The 15,998-nt window shown below is 46.0% G+C and overlaps 1 protein-coding gene across 1 annotated transcript in view; it reads left to right on the plus strand.

The window, feature by feature from the left end:
- The first annotated feature begins 461 nt into the window (after nucleotides 1-461).
- Nucleotides 462-15,998, plus strand: part of nlgn1 (neuroligin 1) — a 342,762-nt gene continuing 327,225 nt past the window's right edge. The window contains exon 1 of the mRNA XM_024421686.2: nucleotides 462-859. The gene's annotated coding sequence lies outside the window, so the exon portion shown is untranslated. The remainder of the gene's footprint in view (nucleotides 860-15,998) is intronic.

The following is a 15,998-nucleotide window of genomic DNA, read 5'->3' on the forward strand; positions in this document are numbered from 1 at the left end:
CCCCCAGGGGGAAGGAAATACCCTGGGGAATCCTAGTCCTATGTGAAAACAAGGCTAAGTAATTCAGCGGCTCAAAAACTGGGTTCTAAAGGTTCAAACATGTGCCAAATCATGTTAATTATATTCTTGTTTTATTCTTCAGAATATTGCAGAGACATTCAAAGACAATGGTCAACATGAATGGGTGTACATTGGGAATCTCTATGAATGTATTCTAATAGAGCAAGCTCAAATAAACGTAGCAGTTTCCCCGTACATTTGAGATTTAACCTGTGTTAAGACCTGATTAAACATAGCACGTTCGCGCTGCTTTCTGCAGAATCTCACATCACTTTTGTTATGGCAGCGGAGATGCACCGCCTCGTTAAGATTTGTGCGGTTAACTGCTCATCTTTTCATATCAACATTGGTGATTATAAGAGTTGGGTAATTTGTCTGGACTAAGTCTATCAACATACAGTTTAATAACCATGTCGGCGGCGTTCTCATTGAAACGTCAGAGCTGACTTGGTTTCTTCATCGGACTCTATTCTGCTTGTTATTCCGTTCACTGTCAAACACACAGCAACTGGCGCAGGAGCGGGAGTCGACTGTTTTACCTTCAAACTTAGGGAAGGTATAACGGTTGCACCAAATGTAGCTGGTTCAAGACATTCTGAGAAAAAATGCTAAACTGACTGTTGATAAGCTTTTTGGGAGTATTGACGGTAGAAACCGGGTGCAGTTGAAAAACCGTTGCCACTCCCGTTGCTTCAGTCATCGCAACAGTCAACCATCATTAACTGTGTATTAACTGGGAAAACTCCTTCAAGGATTGCTCCGATTCGACGAGCAAAATAGAGATTCTCCCATAACTCAGGTATGTCTTATAAGCTATCAGCATATTTTACATTATTTAATGATTTATCTTAGATCATGTGATTTATTAGGCCTATGTTTTTAAGGCCAGTCTCCATCCTTATTCTATTTGCATAATGCAACTAAGGATTCATGCCTCTTGAGGAAAACTATCAAGACGAAACAAAGTTGCAGTTTCTGATTGATTAGTGTGTGTGTGCGCGCGCGAGAAAGATGATGAGTAACTGAGTGAGTGTGTATTAGGCTATATTACACGGAGGTCGATAATTCCAAGTGAGATAATTATTACTACGTCAACAAAGTGATTAAATATTCTTATATATTCTTATTTAGAAAGTCACATTTTTCCTCCACTACATGATCATCGAATTAATAAACTAGCTCTCAAGACAGAGAATGTGGCTTACAAATAAATAAAACAAGTCTGAAAATAACAGTATTCGATCTCCATTGCAAAATCTGGTGCGACATTTTGTAATATCAGAGCTTTTATTAATTTTCATTGAATTAACAATTGAGAAAATAAGAAGTAAGCAGCTTTGCTAACTTCCCCAATGTTTTACGATTTCCCTCACATATTCCATCATTGGGGCCAGGCCAGCTCTAGTCTCCTCTTTAGAAAGCACTGCGTCGCTGTTCATGGTGCTGATTAAGACAGTTTGCGGGCCATGCGTGTAGTTCTTGTTCGACAGGAGCCATTTCTCCAGCCTGGCTTTTCAGTTGAAATCACCAGCACTGTGCGCAGAGGCACCAGCCACCAGGCAGTACGGCATCAATTGCCTCATCTCTCTCTCTCTTTAAATGAAACACTAGCTTGAGTCCAATTTGACACAGTAAATCAGTACCACAACCAACCCCATCAACCATTGCCACACATACTGGTCGGGGTTGAGGCACTTATTGGATACTCACAACATGAGATTCATGATTGTATGACACCTTCATATTCAAAGCATTTGAGATATTCCCTGTCTCATACAACTACAGTATAGTTGATAGCTGAAAAGGATAGCATAAATCACAAAGCTCCAGTCTCTGTACAGTGGATAGTAGTGATAACACTATGTAGGCCTGAGGCCATCAAATTGCTTGCTTATCTCCTGATAACAGTGATTGTGATCATAAAGGATAGCTTGAGATAGGGTTTTTAAATTCACTCAATTAGTGGCACTGCCAAACTCAGTGGTTGTTACCCTCAGGACTGTTTGCCTGTAGATGGCAGTACAGGTCAGATATTAATTTACACACAACGCCATCAATCCTGATAGGCCATTGACAGGTCTAGTGTAATTGGGGTATCATAGCGAGATATTGTTGAATTATTCATTGTGGTATGGTGATGGACTAATGTATCTTTATCATGATTTATGTTTGGATGAATGGTGATGTAAAACACTGACCTCAGTGAATGCACAGAGTGTACAGTAATGTGCATTCTAGGCCTTCATCTAAATTCTGTGGATTACACAGTTGTGCATTATAGACTCTTTGCATAATTTCATGTAGCAGACCTGGATATATTTTATCAAGGCCTGCTCACAGCTGATGTACTGATAAGGTCAATACTGATTCATTGAGAACTAAACTCACTATGAAATTAAGAAGTTATATTTAATTTATCTGGATTCGGGAAGCAATGCACAGGCTCTATTGGGTGTCTGAGTTACAGGTATCATGGTTTGGTGGTCTGTTGGTGACCCTGTGTTCCTCTTTGTAGAGATGCAAGCCAGACAGCTTTGACAACAACCACAATACAATTCTCTTTGTATTTTACTGCTGGCCAGCTCCATGTCCATCATATGAATATTTAGAAAGTGAACAGCTGTGCTTCCACACTACACTTTTAATTTGTATTTTAAACAATAATTCCAAGGGTCATGCTGTCTGGCCACTGTTGATGTCATTGTTCATTATTACTGAATCCAGGGTTACATACTGTAGACTGCCAACAGAGATGAGTTGATTCAGTTTGAATGTCTACTGCATAAGGAGAGGGGGGAAGGGAGATAGACAACCATTTAAAAAGATATTCAGAGAAATAGAGAGAGTGAGCGAGCGAGAGTTCTCAACATCCTGTTGAGTACTACAGTGGAAGAAGTAAAAGAGTGAAGAAATATTCACCACTGAATAGCTACAGAGCTATGAGTTTACTTGATGGGCTCCAATTCTTAGTCAAGTTTTCATTGTAAAATGAAGTGAGTGTCATTTAGAAGATTGAATTGTTCTGTTACACAAACCAGGGATTTTAGATAAACCAATATTGAATACAGTTGGGTTATTTGACTTTTGTTTGGTTGAAGGACATGGTGAGGGTTGATGAAAGTGGGTTGCTGGTACAAACATGTATTTCAGGTTGTACATGAGAGCCTGCTTGGCTAATGGGCTGAAGGTAATGTATCACGTTTGTAATACTTTCTATGTTAAACTGCCATCAGTGCCATGTTGTAATTACATTACATGTTATGCTTCATGTTGTGCTGGAACCTGAGTCATGCTGTTGGTCTGTCCTGACTGTTTACTGGTTGCCATAGGCACAGGAGGGTACTGTAGACAGCTAATCTAAATAACAGCATGTTTTCTCTATGAAGGGTCACTGCCTCACTCTGCCTCACGCTCAACAACAAATCATATAACAAGCACAGAAACACAAAACGTTAACTAAGACGCTGCTTTATTTACTCACGTCTCTCAGGGTCACTTTATCGCTGGAGTATCCTTTCTTTCAATACTTAAAACCTGAATGTTGTCTCCTTGACATACATGTACTGTATGTCCATTGTTCGTGAATCCACTCCACAGTGTGTATTGGAAACAATGTTTTCTCTTTTCTCCATTGAGTTAGACTGATATGTAAGCTGAGTGTTCCCCATTCTTTCAACATGGCTGACTAGCCACCTCATGACTACTTTGACTTTCTAAACCTGGTTCACACGTGTTTTGAGGCCTCCACAGACATGAACCATGTCTAGTGTCAACAAGATACGTTTTTTTTTTTTTTACAGGTTTATTTTTGTAGCTCATGTTCATTGTCCTAGTCATCTCCATTTTCTGACTTTGTGAACAGAAAATATGGATATAATTTTTGGGAAGAATAGGTCACTTAAATAGGTCTGTTCTGCAGTGAAATCTCATTCATTTGGGATCTAGGTACAATGTGTTTGACCCTGCTAGCGCCGTGGCTATCTCCCTGTTTGGCCCTGTCGCCAGGAGACTGTTTATAGTCACCTTTAGCTTTTGACCGCCCGGTCACGTCAATATGAGCACAGCTCCTCTACCTCGGTCACACAGGCTTGAAACACGGCAATTAGCTGTGCAGTCACAGCTAATGTTAAGGCCCTCTGTCAGAGGGAACAGGGGGATGAGACATGGAATGCGTCCCAAATGGCACTCTATTCCCTATATAGTACACTACGTTTGACCAGGACCCATATGGCTCTGGTAAAAAGTAGTGCAATGCAGGGAATAGGGTGCCATTTGGGATGTACACAGAGTCACAGAGCTGACGGATGGCAGAGGGCAAAGCCATGTTACGTAGCACAGCTCTGGTGATGGTCAGACTCAGACTCATTGGGTTCATTGAGCAAATTGATAAGACAGCATTAGTCAAATTTGAATATTCCCCATTAGGGAAGTCACACATCAAGTGAATATGGGGAACGACTTCATTTAGTATCTTTGGTGAGTATGACACTAATGAGCTCAGCTAACAGTTCTGTATGTATTTGGGTGAAGTAGGACTGCATTTGCTGATATCTTCTTTTCTACAGTTAATCTTTTTTTTGTATTCGTAAACCAATATAACCTACCTAGTCATTACTGGGGAATCAGACGCCTTAAAAGTCATATTGATCTTTTTCATGCTCCCAGTACTGACATTATTACTTTCCATTACTTTCCTATTTTTCTGGATATTTTTCTGGTTCATGAAACCAGGCAGTTTAAACTTTATCTTTACATTTTGAATCCTCACCAGTACTTAAATACTTCAGCGTTGTATCATTATGCAACATTTCCAGGATCTGTCTCGATAGCATAATGGGATTCTAAACATGGCTTGGAAAATTACAAGCAACAAAGCATTCAAGTATTGAATGTGGAGCTCAAGGCAAGATTTAAAAAAAAGTAAATTTATTAAATTGTGCTTCCTACTAATTCATGGGCTGTAGTTATTCATTTTAGTCTGTGGTTTTGACTTGCAGCGTTGTTTGCACACACAGAGGACATAATGAAATAAGATCTGAGGGAAAGTAATCATGAAGTGAGGGTATAAAGTGGCAAGTGTTCCCCACATTGATCATCCGACTCATATCCCCTGGGGGATACAGAAGACTGGAGTCAATTATCATCAAAACGTTTGTACATCTGCAGTCTGAGTTATTACTGCCAATAAAGCACAGAAGCTCAGATGCAGATTTGCATTCAAATGCAGAGGATATTTCCTCCCACACCGGAGAAGATAGCATCTTTTTCACTTATGAAAATGACTGCTTCGTTAGGAGCAGGGGGCCTCTGCCTGTACAGTGCTTAAGTGTAATCGTCCAGGTCTTGTGGAAGAGAAGTGGAGGTCAACTGTTGTTTGCCAACAATCAATTGGGGTTGGCTTTAGCTTGATTAATTTAATGACATCATGAATATATTATTGAGATGTTCTGTTCAAAGATCGCCCGGACCCCTACTGTGGCTCTCCACAGCTAATGCAGAGGTGTGTGTGTGTGTCTGTGTGTTCGCGCTTGTGTCCTTATGTACTGGAACGATGGAGCTACTAGTTGGGTGGTTGGTTGAGTGTTATTCAGAGAAAAAGGCTCCACATTGTCTGTATGATTTATATGTTCTGCTTAGCTGATGTTGACGCCCGAGCGTGGCTGGGGCCAAACTAGTGTCTTCTCAGCTGTCCGTACAGGATACTACATGTCCCTATGTCCCCACCTGTTTGGCTGCGTACGTTGTCACCGTGTGCAGCACGATGATGAGGACCGTGACTATCCGCCTTGACCCACACAATGGGTCCATCCACCAGCCCTGCTCCTAACAGCAGCACTGCCCACTTCACCAGATTAAACGACTGACCGCCGCAGTAATACACTATATGGATCACCTGTCTATTGGCTATAGATCTTTCTCACAGGGCCACTGCCAAGGTTATAGATGGCAACATATTGCACTACAGGCAGGCGCTCATGGCTAAAACACAGCCACGGACACTGACTGAGCCAGAACATCCTCATGAGATGGATAGAATAGAAACTGCTAGCTATCTACAGTGCTCACGAGTGTAAACAGTACTAGTTTTACATTGCCTAAGGAATGCCTTTCCAAATACCATTCAGTATACAGGCTACACTCTTAGAAAAAAAGGTGCTATCTAGACATAAAAGGGTTCTTCGGCTATCCCCATATGAGAACCCTTTGGAGAACCGTTTTTGGTTCCATGTAGAACCCTTTCCATAGTGGGTTCTACATGGAATCCAAAAAGTGTTCTACCTGAAACCAAAAAGGGTTCTCATATGGGGACAGCCGAAGAACCCCTTAGGAATCCCTTTTTCTAAGGCTGCCCTTTACAGGTAATGACATTCTGTTATATTAGTTATATTTTTCTTTGCTGAAGATGTCACTAACAAGCTTACCCCAGAAGCTCAGGGTTCTTTCTCACTAGTGTTAAGGAGAGTTGGTAATGTAATTATTCTAATTGTTTATTCTCTCTCTCCATCCTGAGTAAATGGCCTGCACTCACTGCATTCATCTGAATGACCTGTACTGAAGTAGTTGTACATTACCTTCTATTCTCCACCACTCCTTCCCTTCTCCATTTACAGAAGTGGATGTTTGACTCTAGTTTCAGCCCAATGCTCCTGCGGCCCTCCGCTCTCCCTGGCAAAGTAAGCAGCAGTTAAATCTTTTATTAAATTGCTCTGTGAAAAATTTAACAAATCAGTACTTCCATGTGTTTTAGGGAAGCCTTGTCCTCTACCGATGGCTCTGTGGGACACCCAGAGAGAGAGAGGGCGGGGTTTGTACATTGATACGGCTTCCTCTTGCTTTTTAAGCCTAGAAATACTTTAAAACATGCCACACTCACTCATGTCTCCCCCTCGTTCGTCTCGGGTTGTTATTGTTGCAAACATTCAAGACCTGAAAATGTTGTGTGAACCTTGTTGAACAGATCATGACCCTTCCTTCCAGGAAAAGTAGGCCAGGGGCCTGATAGATATGAGGATCATGTTCTCCCAGGCCTTTGTTGGTCAGTGTGGGGAGCAGAGCAGAGCAGAGCAGTGGAGGGAGGGAGGAGTGGAATAGCCACTGGTTATAGGAGAAGTGCTGGGACATGTGTTATCACTGCAGTGAGGATGAGACCACTTTCACCTAGCTATGTGATCTACTTACTGCCTCACTTTGAACTCAAATGAGAACCTTGGGTAGAGCCACCGCTGCCTCTCCACCGCGTCTTCTGTTCTCATAAGCACTGGGCCTCTTAGGAGTAAGAGGGTTCTCCAAGGTTATCTCTGGGGAGAGCTGATATGAATATGCAAGTGAAATGATGGATATGAAGGTTGATCAGACAATTAAATAATTCTTGTCAGCTAGAGCACTTTGACTAACACTGACCACTTTGCGTAATGCTTTTATTCTCAAGCCCCATCTGTTATATTTGAAACTTTTTAAGAGTAGATTTAAAGAAATGCATTTCCTTTTTGAATAGTCAAATGCTTCCGTTTGACTTGCAGGTGAAGATCGTGACCTTTGTACGTCATTTGATGCATTCTGCAGTCTTTATCTGGCTGACCTCCATTCAGCCTGGTATTAGAGTGAATCAGCAATGAGCTGAGTGGCCCTAATACGCAATTTTTCACTCTCAACCCTCACACAGCCCTCTAAACTTCTTTGGACAAACTTAATTAAGAGCTTGAAATCAATGCACTATTGCATAAAAAAAAACACAAACAGTGAAGACGGAGGGGGAGAGATTTCGCCATATAGTTAATTATAGAGTACATATTACCAAACAACTACTTTGTTGGTTTTGGGTTTTTTAGTGTGCCCCTCCTAAACTGCTCGGCCCTGCTTCACTTTTGGTTTTACAGACAAAATTACCACATCATCCGTGTTCTCGATAAAAGGGCCGGTCTGTGTGTAAAAAAAAACAGGATTGCAGATTAATGGTGTAACGGTTTTCTAGTGGTGATGAAGGAGAGTCGGACCAAACTGCAGCGTGTCGATTGAGATTCATGTTTAATCAAACAAAGAAACACGAACACTACACAAAACAATAAACGTAATCGAAAACCGAAACCGCCTATCTAGTGCAAACTAACCGAGAGTACACATAGGACACTAAGGACAATCACCCACGACAAACTCAAAGAATATGACTGCCTAAATATGGTTCCCAATCAGAGACAACGATAAGCACCTGCCTCTGATTGAGAACCACTCCAGACAGCCATAGACTTTGCTAGATAACCCACTAAGCTACAATCCCAATACCACCACCAAAACCCCAAGACAAACACACCACAATTACAAAAACCCCATGCCCCACCCTGGCCTGACCAAATACATAAAGAAAACACAAAATACTTTGACCAGGGCGTGACAGAACCCCCCCCCCCTAAGGTGCGGACTCCCGAACGCACAACCTAAACCTGTAGGGGAGGGTCTGGGTGGGCATCTGTCCGCGGTGGTGGCTCTGGCGCTGGACGTGGACCCCACTCCATAATTGTCTTAGTCCACCTCCTTAGTGTCCCTTGAGTGGCGACCCTCGCCGCTAACCTTGGCCTAGGAAACCTAACAACGGGCCCCACTGGACTGAGGTAGCTCGGGACCGAGGGGAAGCTCGGGACCGAGGGGAAGCTCGGGACCGAGGGGAAGCTCTGGACCGAGGGGAAGCTCTGGACCGAGGGGAAGCTCTGGAGTGAGGGGAAGCTCAGGAGTGAGAGGAAGCTCAGGAGTGAGAGGAAGCTCAGGCAGGTTGATGGATCTACCAGATCCTGGCTGGCTGGTGGTTCCGGCAGATCCTGGCTGACTGGCACTTCTGGCGGATCCTGGCAGACTGGTGGATCCTGGCAGACTGGCGGATCCTGGCTGACTGGCGGATCCTGGCTGACTGGCGGATCCTGGCTGACTGGCGGATCTAACTGCTCCTGGCAGACTGGCGGATCCTGGCTGACTGGCAGATCCTGGACGACTGGCAGATCCTGGACGACTGGCAGATCCTGGCCGACTGGCAGTTCTGGCAGATCCTGGCAGACTGGCGGATCCTGGCAGACTGGCGGATCCTGGCAGATCCTGGCAGACTGGCAGTTCTGGCGGATCCTGGCAGACTGGCGGATCCTGGCAGACTGGCGGATCCTGGCAGACTGGCGGATCCTGGCAGACTGGCAGTTCTGGCGGATCCTGGCCGACTGGCAGTTCTGGCGGATCCTGGCCGACTGGCGGATCCTGGCCGACTGGCGGATCCTGGCCGACTGGCAGATCCTGGCCGACTGGCGGATCCTGGCTGACTGGCGGATCCTGGCAGACTGGCGGATCCTGGCAGACTGGCGGATCCTGGCTGAATGGCGGATCTAACTGCTCCTGGCAGACTGGCGGATCCTGGCTGACTGGCAGATCCTGGACGACTGGCAGATCCTGGCCGACTGGCAGTTCTGGCGGATCCTGGCAGACTGGCGGATCCTGGCAGACTGGCGGATCCTGGCCGACTGGCAGTTCTGGCGGATCCTGGCCGACTGGCGGATCCTGGCCGACTGGCGGATCCTGGCCGACTGGCGGATCCTGGTCGACTGGCGGATCCTGGTCGACTGGCGGATCCTGGTCGACTGGCGGATCCTGGTCGACTGGCAGTTCTGGCAGATCCCAGCTGACTGGCGGATCTGGAAGAGTCTGGAGTTGACTGGCAGATCTGGAAGGGCTGACTGGCGGATCTGGAAGAGTCTGATTGACTGGCAGATCTGGAAGGTCTGGTTGACTGGCAGATCTGGAAGAGTCTGGTTGACTGGCAGATCTGGTAGAGTCTGGTTGACTGGCAGATCTGGAAGAGTTTGGTTGACTGGCAGATCTGGAAGAGTCTGGTTGACTGGCAGATCTGGAAGAGTCTGGTTGACTGGCAGATCTGGAAGAGTCTGGTTGACTGGCAGATCTGGAAGAGTCTGGCTGACTGGCAGATCTGGCGGCGCTGGGCAGCCTGGCGGCGCTGGGCAGACCGGCGGCGCTGGGCAGACTGGCGGCGCTGGGCAGACCGGCGGCGCTGGGCAGACCGGCGGCGCTGGGCAGACCGGCGACGCTGGGCAGACTGGCGGTGCTGGGCAGACTGGGAGCACTGGCGGCGCTGGGCAGACTGGCGGCACTGGCGGCGCTGGGCAGACTGGCGGCACTGGCGGCGCTGGGCAGACTGGCGGCGCTGGGCAGACTGACGGCTCCTTGCAGACTGACATCTCCTTGCAGACTGGCAGCTCCTTGCAGACTGGCAGCTCCTTGCAGACTGGCAGCTCCTTGCAGACTGACAGCTCTGGCTGCTTCATGTAGACTGACAGCTCTGGCTGCTCCTTGCAGACTGACAGCTCTGACTGCTCCATGTAGACTGGCTGCTTCATGTAGACTGGCAGCTCTGGCTGCTCCATGCAGACTGACAGCTCTGGCTGCTCCATGCAGACTGACAGCTCCATGCCGACTGGCAGCTCTGGCTGCTCCATGCAGACTGACAGCTCTGGCTGCTCCTTGCAGACTGGCTGCTCCATGCAGACTGACAGCGCTGGCTGCTCCATGCAGACTGACAGCTCTGGCTGCTCCATGCAGACTGACAGCTCTGGCTGCTCCATGTAGACTGACAGCTCTGGCTGCTCCATGTAGACTGACAGCTCTGGCTGCTCCATGTAGACTGACAGCTCTGGCTGCTCCATGCGGACTGGCAGCTCTGGCTGCGCTGAACAGGCGGGAGACTCCGGCAGCGCAGGAGAGGAGAAAGGCTCTGGCTGCGCTAAACAGGCGGGAGGCTCCAGCAGCGCTGTAGAGGAGGAAGGCTCTGGCTGCGCTGAACAGGCGAGGCACACTGAAGGCCTGGTGCGTGGTGCTGGAACTGGTGGTACTGGATCGAGGACACGCACAGGAAGCCTGGTGCGGGGAGCTGCTACCGGAGGACTGGAGTGTGGAGGTGGCACAGGATGGGCTAGACCGTGAAGGCGTACTGGAGATCTTGAGAGCAGTGTTGGCACAGGACGTGCAAGGCTAGGGATGTGCACAGGAGGCCTGGTGCGTGAGGCTGGCACCAACTTCACCAGCCGACTAACACGCACCTCAGGACGAGTATGGAGCGCTAACCCAGGTGCCATCAAATCCCCAACACGTTCCGTCGGGCGAATTCCATGCAAAAAGCACCAACACAGCAACTCCCTCATTTCTCTCTCCTCCAATTTCCCCATTAACTCCTTCACAGTCTCTGTTTCGCTCACCTCCAACACCGGCTCTGGTCTCCTCCTCGGCTCCTCACGATAAACAGGGAGAGTTGGCTCAGGTCTGACTCCTGACTCTGCCACACTCTCCCTGAGCCCCCCCCAAGACATTTTTGGGGCTGATTCTCAGGCTTCCATCCGCTACGCCGTGCTGCCTCCTCATATCTGCGCCTCTCAGCTTTCGCCGCCTCCAGTTCTTCCTTGGGGCGGCGATATTCTCCAGGCTGAGCCCAGGGTCCTTTACCGTCCAGTTCTTCCTCCCATGTCCATTTCTCCAGGTGGTGCAGCCTCTCCCACTGCAGCTGCTGCTGCTCCTGCTGCTGCTGCCTGTTAACACGCTGCTTGGTCCGTTGGTGGTGGGTGATTCTGTAACGGTTTTCTAGTGGTGATGAAGGAGAGTCGGACCAAACTGCAGCGTGTCGATTGAGATTCATGTTTAATCAAACAAAGAAACACGAACACTACACAAAACAATAAACGTAATCGAAAACCGAAACAGACTATCTAGTGCAAACTAACCGAGAGTACACATAGGACACTAAGGACAATCACCCACGACAAACTCAAAGAATATGACTGCCTAAATATGGTTCCCAATCAGAGACAACGATAAGCACCTGCCTCTGATTGAGAACCACTCCAGACAGCCATAGACTTTGCTAGATAACCCACTAAGCTACAATCCCAATACCACCACCAAAACCCCAAGACAAACACACCACAATTACAAAAACCCCATGCCCCACCCTGGCCTGACCAAATACATAAAGAAAACACAAAATACTTTGACCAGGGCGTGACAAATGGCCAGACCTGGACATTTACAGCTGGTTATTACCAGTTCAATGTTGGTTTATTAATTTGTTTCCCTTTTTCTGAGGCGTGGGAAAAATGTCAAAATGTTCTCTAGTTATTTAATAGGGCAAATGTGCTCAGCAGTAAAAACAGCCTCTTGTGATTCCCTAAACTACAACTATGGTAAATCCCAAACAACCTGGTAATCTACAATAGGTCATTGTGTTGTGTAGAGCTCACTAGACACTGAGACAGTGTATAATCTGAATTTCAGAGAAGTGCAGATGGATTGTCCTCCTTTTTAGAAGCAGTAGCATGATAGACAAGGTGAATGTAAAATGGCTTCAGAAACCCTGTTGTAGTCAGACAGGTATTATCAAATACGGCTGGGTTGATTCTATGGAGGCAGCATTAGTATGCCGAGCCCACAGTCATGTCCCTGCTTGTGATGATATCATCTGTAGTGCTCTCCGTCAAATGTCGCCCCATAGTTTACTTGGCCTTACAAAAATTACCCTGGAGCGTGGCCAAATGCACAGCGAACATGGTTGAGCAGCAGCCAACCTGCACCTGGGAGCAGAGCCTAGGAACACTGTTCGAATTTGCTGACAAGTATTCTTAAGCAGTGAGCCCTGGTGACTATTGGATTATGGGAAACAATAATGTCCTGTCCTACAGGTAGCTCTGTCCTACGGCAGCCAGCAAAGGAGCCGACACGGTCCTTAGACAGGCAGCTAACCAAGAATGCAGTGGTTGATTCTCAGTGGCATTGAACAACACTGAACACACGTCGGTGATTGTGAGACAGATTGGGATGCTGTGATCTATAATAGACAGCCATTGTGGCAAAGGATCAGGTGTAAATCATCGCTAACCCAGATCCCTCATCCCATGAACATCACATGATAGCTGCATGAGGCATTTGCAATGCATTATGTGAGGAACAGATGTTGCCATAATAAATCCCCTCATATCAAGTGCCTATATGTCACATCTCATAAAACAATCATCTGCAGTGTCTTTCAAGTGGCTTAGCGAGCCAGAATGTACTTGTGTGTGTTGCCTTCTGGCCCCATAGACTGTACAGTGAAAAAAATCCATGTTGATTTGTCTTGGATATATATAAATATACAGTACATGTGTAACCAATGTGAAATGGCTAGCTAGTTAGCGGTAGTGCGCGCTAATAGCATTTCAATCGGTGACGTCACTCGCTTTGAGACCTTGAAGTAGTGGTTCCCCTTGCTCTGCAAGGGCCGTGGCTTTTGTGGAGCGATGGGTAACGATGCTTCGTGGGTGACTGTTGTCTGTGTGCAGAGGGTCCCTGGTTCGAGCCTGGGTATGGGCGAGGGGACAGACTAAAGTTATACTGTTACATTGGTGCCGTGACCCGGATCACTGGTTGCTGCGGAAAAAGGAGGAGGTCAAAAGGGGGGTGAGTGTAAGCGATGTGAAATGGCTAGCTAGTTAGCGGGGGTGCGCGCTAATAGTGTTTCAATCGGTGACGTCACTCGCTTTGAGACCTTGAAGTAGTGGTTCCCCTTCTTCTGCAAGGGTCGCGGCTTTTGTGGAGCGATGGGTAACGATGTTTCGTGGGTGACTGTTGTCTTTGTGCAGAGGGTCCCTGGTTAGAGCCCGGGTATGGGCGAGAGGATGGATTAAAGTTATACTGTTACACATGTTAAATATAATTGTCTTACGTCAGATGGCATCACTCCTACACGACCCTCAACCGATATGTCAGGTAGAATGTGGAACTCATCTAAAGAAAATGGAGATTTTGCTCATCCACCTAACACAAATTCCCAGTCCACTTTTGGTAGCTATCCAGCTACTGTAGTAGCCTAGTGCAAGCTTGTTTGAATGGCCATACGGTAGCTAGTTTGCCAGCTTGTTGATTAAGTTGTACGGCACCAAAGTTATGGGACTGTTTTCAGAAATCAGCATGTATCTGACTCTGACAGCTGGCATGTGCCTCGCTACTTTGTAACATTTGGCCAACGTGATAACGTAACAGAGAGCAGTCGGCTCTGCTGTTGTACTCGGCGCACTAATCACGGCAGAACAGTTATAATGAAAACTAATTTTGCATTAGCTAGACCGTCACTTCACTTCACTAGTTAGCTAGAGGGAGTATTAAGCACTGAGTGTGTGAACTGGCGCTGTTAGCAACCCTGCCTTTTGTTTCATATGGATTGATTTGAGAGTGGTTCAGCCAGCAAGCAGACACTAGCTAGCTAACGCGTTAACCAGCACATTTTTGTGTACATTCCGAATTTCATAAATACTAATTCTACCACCACAAAACCCCTTAGTTAGATGTAGAATTAGGTAGTGAAAACTTGCCCACGAAAAAATCCCATCAATAGTACCGACAGGTTTATAATTGTTGATAAGATTAACACTTTTGAGAATAAAAGAAGTTCAGTGGGCGATATCACCTTAGTAACATTTTCAAATTTTAGGACAGCATATTTTTAGCTATCCCATGAGTGTTTGCGCTTATTAGGCCGTCGTACTATCCGACGTGAGACAATGTGTTAAATATATTAATCTAAATGACTCCAGGGTGTAGGATCAGAATAACGACCTGCAGTTGACCCAGTCATTACTGTGATTCGTTAATAATGAAGTATTGAGCTCCTACAGTATCTCCTTGGCTGGTAGCAGTCAGAGAGATGATGAACCCGGTGAAAAGACTTGGCAGGCCATGCCAGCCACTACTGTCCTGGCTCTCAGAATGGACTTTGATTAATGTCCACTGTCCACCCTTACAGTCCCTGGGGCAGACGGACTCAGAGACCAGGTCATTGGTGTCACATTAAAGTGCGGTATATGCTGTGCATAGAGCTCCCTCTGGGTGCTCTTTCTTTACTGTGTGTGTGTGTGTGAGGACGCCGGAACATTATGTTTCTGTGAAAGTGTGGTGTGTGTTTTTTCCCAAACGCACACGTATACAACAATGATTTATATATACATTAGGCTAATACATGACATCAGCAATCCAGAGTTGAAATGCATCATTGTTATACAGTTGTTCTGTGCATCAAGGGTTGAGCGTGTTGTGTTTTTGAGTGTGTGAGTATTGTATGCTTTCCAGAAATGCCTGTGTATCTCAGATAGGCACTATTGGTATTGTACACACCACTGACACTGCTCACTGGTGTCTAAACGCTACACACTATAAACCACTTTCAAGCTACCCTCTACAACATAGCTCATGGAAACTACCATGTGTGAAGAGAAAACTATTTTGCTATTGATTTGTGTGCTACAGCTTTCAAATCAAAGTTTATTGGTCGCATACACAGTTTAGCCGATATTATAGCGGGTGCAGCGAAATGCTTGTGCTACTAGCTCCTAACAACAAAATACAAAAAACAAGAAATCAAGAAATGTCAGAACAAAGGCCAGTTAGCAACCCAAATAACACTGTATCAATAATCCAAATGTAATCTATATGTATATGAACAAAAAATATATAGTGAGAATGATATGTACAGCAGTAGAGATATTAGCTATGTCAAGATTCCAGTATATAATCAAGTATATGAATATACGGTGTGTATAAACAGTGTAACAAAAATGCAATGTACAATAGAAGATATATTGTAATGAGCTATATGAAGAGTATACAGTGTGAAAAACACTATAAAATAAACGGGAAGTATCCAGTGTTTAATGTCTCTATATACACGGGACAGCACTATTGTCTGTTTGTATGTGTGTGTGTTTGTGAGAATGGGTATATGCTTGTGTGCCCTAACCCATCTGGACAAGAGGAATACCTATGTAAGAATGCTGTTCATTGACTACAGCTCAGCATTTAACACCATAGTACCCTCCAAACTCGTCATCAAGCTCGAGACCCTGGGTCTCGACCCCGCCCTGTGCAACTGGGTA

The sequence above is a fragment of the Oncorhynchus tshawytscha genome, linkage group LG05 (genome assembly GCF_018296145.1).
Source record: "Oncorhynchus tshawytscha isolate Ot180627B linkage group LG05, Otsh_v2.0, whole genome shotgun sequence".
In the NCBI taxonomy this organism is placed as follows: Eukaryota; Metazoa; Chordata; class Actinopteri; order Salmoniformes; family Salmonidae; genus Oncorhynchus; species Oncorhynchus tshawytscha.